This window comes from Tachyglossus aculeatus, chromosome X4 (assembly GCF_015852505.1).
Source record: "Tachyglossus aculeatus isolate mTacAcu1 chromosome X4, mTacAcu1.pri, whole genome shotgun sequence".
Taxonomy (NCBI): Eukaryota; Metazoa; Chordata; class Mammalia; order Monotremata; family Tachyglossidae; genus Tachyglossus; species Tachyglossus aculeatus.
In genome coordinates this window covers 46128611-46132465 of record NC_052098.1, presented here as the reverse complement: position 1 = coordinate 46132465, position 3855 = coordinate 46128611, and the positions used below count along the sequence as shown (strand labels likewise).

Below are 3855 nucleotides of genomic sequence, written 5' to 3'. Positions count from 1 at the left end.
AATCTTTGAACCTATATATATATGAATATATATATTCGGTGTGGTAAAGTCTGGTAGTCACATATAGATTTTTTAGCCCCACCAGCACACTGCACATATGGAAAACCTCAGTCAGTTGTCGGGTAATGAAATCACTTGCACATATCTCCCCATGCCCGCCCCCGCCACACATACACACCATATTCTCAAAACATTGTCAAGGGACCAGTCATCTGTAAAATGGAGAGGAAAAGTTAAAGTAGAGAGACACTCAGTGACTTATTGAAAGTCACATCACAGGAAAGCAGCTGAAATGGGAAGAGAGCCCATTATTTTCAGTTTGGCGTTCTAAGGGCCAGGTCACTCTCAGACAAGAACAAAAAGGGGGACAGCAGAAATCCAGCCAGAAGGGCCTCGCTCCTTCAGATGCCACAGAAAAGCTTGCCAGCTTCCAGAAGGATCTCCCACGAAAGTAGTTCATGGACAAAGGGGCCCCACGGCCTGTGACTTTATCGTTCAAGAAGTGGCCCCGCGGCTGTTAACGCAAAAGCAATTTTCTGCCGATGTTCCTGGTATCCTTTGGCACTCTGAATTTTCAGGGGCAAGCAGCCAGAAGAAGGGTGCCGCTATTCACGGCATTGAATTAGAATGGCTGTCTCATCCAAAAGCCTTCCAACCAGATGATTTTTTTTCAGTGTTAGCAAAATAGAAACCTTCGAGGCATCCCACAAGTGAGAATAAATAAGAATTAAAGGTGCCTGAGTGGTATTCAAATCAGTTTTTTCCACCTTACATAATGACACATATTCTTGTTCAATTATATGATTCATCAAATCCACTCTAGCAGTAGAGTGCATGGACAAACAGGGAAAAAATAATCCTTAGCAATTAACTGCCTTTTAAAGGGGAACAAAGACCTGATACTCAGTCAAGATTTCTGTGGTTAAAGGAGAGTAACCAGCATATTTGTCACTCGATCTATTTCACTGAGCCTTTTCTTGAGAAAAATGGCCACACATTTTGTGATTCAAATCCATACCTCCTGCCACATAATCACATGTTTCATGCTACCCTAACGCCTACATACCATGACTTGCTTTTTACCTTCAGTATTTGGGCTTCCTTACCTCTGCTTTCATAAGCCCACTGTTAGGTAGGGACCGTCTCTATATGTTGCCAACTTGTACTTCCCAAGCGCTTAGTCCAGTGCTCTGCACAGAGTAAGTGCTCAATAAATACGATTGAATGAATGAATGAATAAGCCCCATGCCCTTTTAAAAGGAACAGGCTGACAGACAATCACTTTGATGTTACACTGCCTTTTTAAAAACATTTCACACTAAAATGCCATTAAAGGCACCAGAAGGCTACCAAAGGATCCCAGGCAAGGCTAGCTCTTCTCACCACCCATCCTTTTCCTTACTGCTAAATTCCAAGGAACACCACACATTCCTTTCAGTTCGTTCAGGGCTTGGGTCATTCTTCCAAGGAGTCTAGAGTACTTTAGAAACAATGCATTGTGTTCTTGGCTAGCTACCTGCCCCAGGTGGCGAGGGCAGTGGTCTGGCCACGAGCTAATCCTCCTCCCCCGTGCATTCCCTTCTGCCTGCACAAGATTTCATCTCCTCAGAGGAATTGGAGGGAAGAATCCCCAGTAGCTGAAGGCAGCCTTGTCTCTCCCCACTGAGAAGGTGCCAGAAGAAGGGGAAGTTTCAATAGGCTACATCTCCTCCAAGAGGCCTTCGCCGATTAAACCCTCTTTTCCCCCTCTTCCTCTCCCTTCTGCATTGTCTATGCACTTGGATCTGTGACTTTTGGGCATTCGGTATTCACCCCACCCTCGGCCCCACAGCATTTATGTAGCTACCTATAAAGTCTTCATTTATATTATTGTCTGTCTCCTCTTCTAGACTGTAGGCTCATTGTGGGCAGGGAACGAGTCTACCAACTCTGCTGTATTGTACTCCCCCAAGTGCTTAGTACAGTGCTCTGCACACAGTATGCACTCAATAAATGCCGTTGAGAAAAGCTATCACTTTTCTTCTTTACAGTGATGGACAAGTTTGGTGGCTGGGCAAGAGACTGGCCCCTGAAATGCTCCCAACGGCTCTAATAGTAAGTGCTCAAGAAACGTCATTAGTGTTATCATGATTATTAGTAGTAGAAGAAGTAGGGCGATGGGCGTGGGTGTCAATAAGGGGTGGAGAAATAATTGTGCCGGGCAGAGGAGAGGGCAGAGTTAGAGCATGAAAGGATAAACTTGACGTGGACGAATTCAGCCTGATATTTAGATTTTCACCAGCGGTGCTCTGAGGCTCGAGCACAAGAGTGAAGGAGGCGGACTGTGCGGGTGATCCGGGACTGTGGGAGAGTGGTACGAGATTGACGAAGGATTAGGGGAGCGAGTGAGTTGAGTTCAGTAAGAGACAGTGGTGTTGAGAGCGTCAGTTTGGTCACCAAGGGAAGGTAGTTTGGGGATGGAGGCCAAGTGGGGCAAGATGAGTTGAGAAAATTGGATGAGGTCAAAAGATTGGAGGTCTCTGTGGGGGAACAGGACGGATTTACGGGGAGGAGGTATGAGGGAGAGGGGGAAAGTGAAGAGGCTGTGGTCAGACAGAGGGATTTCAGAGTTGGTGAGGGTGGAGACCCCTCTCAGGATCACATCTGGAGAGTTTCCAGTACTTTACCAGTCTCGGCTATGGGAGGGAGAGTCAAGCAGAGGCCTACCCATTCCATTCCTAGCTTGGCCAGTGGCTAGCGAGTGGAAGGCCATCTGCTACAAGTCAAAACTCACCTGTACTGGGCAGCAGCGATGTGGAAGAGAGTCGATGGCAAAGTGTACCGCGCGGAAGAAAGCAACAGTATTTTTCTGTATTGTTGTAGTATTGTAGTATTTGTAGTACACCAAAAATACTTCTGTATTTTTACCAAGAAAACTCTATGGATTCACTACCAGGACGATGGCAAATGGCAGTGGGTCATTCTGGGAGAGATGCATCCATAGAGTACAGTGACTGGCACATAGTAAGCACTTAACAAATACCACAATTATTATTATTATCATTATTCACCCCCTTGTCCGTGTCACCTGCCCCAGTGTAGATTGTTGTGAAAGCTACAGTGTCTACCGTGGCTGTGATTGTTAGCCTCTGAATGGAGAGGAACCTGCAACTTGGCTCTTTTAGTCACAGTATCCTAACACTTTTTTTGGCTTTTTTTTTTTGAATTTGTCACTATCATGGTGATTAGGGGGTTTTATTGTTCGATCTTTCCCTCGTGAGCCAGTCCCTTTCCCTCCCATCTATTCTGAGATCGTGAGCCTCTGGAGGGCCAGAAACCATGTCTAATTCTTATCTGAGCATTTTTTTCCAGCCCTTAGTTAGAGTGCTTTGCATGCAGTAATACTAATAATAATAATAGCATTTATTAAGCACTGACTATGTGCAAAGCACTGTTCTAAGCACTGGGGAGGCTACAAAGTGATCAGGTTGTCCCGTGGGGGGCTCACAGTCAATCCCCATTTTCCAGATGAGGTAACTGAGGCACAGAGAAGTTCAGTAACTTGCCCAAAGTCACACAGCCAACAACTGGCGGAGCCGGGATTTGAACCCATGACCTCTGACTCCAAAACCACTGAGCCATGCTGCTTCTCTTGGAAGCAGTAGGTACTTGAGAAATACTAGTGCTGTTACTATAGAATCTGAGCATGCGGGGGCTTTCGCTCAGGACTGCAGGTTGAGCAGTGTATTCATTTCCCTCATCATTCCATGTGATCTCATTGTGTTTTCTTTCCACAGCCTTTAATTCCCTACTCTGGAAAAAAAAAATCCAACAACAAAACAAGCTCCTCACCTCCAGACCCACGTTAACAAAGCC

The 3855-nt window shown here is 45.7% G+C and overlaps 1 non-coding gene across 1 annotated transcript; it reads left to right on the top strand.

The window, feature by feature from the left end:
* The first annotated feature begins 2625 nt into the window (after positions 1–2625).
* LOC119948580 lies at positions 2626–2763 on the top strand. Its single transcript, XR_005456966.1, has one exon. It is a non-coding gene; the product is annotated as a small nucleolar RNA SNORA7 (small nucleolar RNA).
* Positions 2764–3855: the final 1092 nt, after the last annotated feature.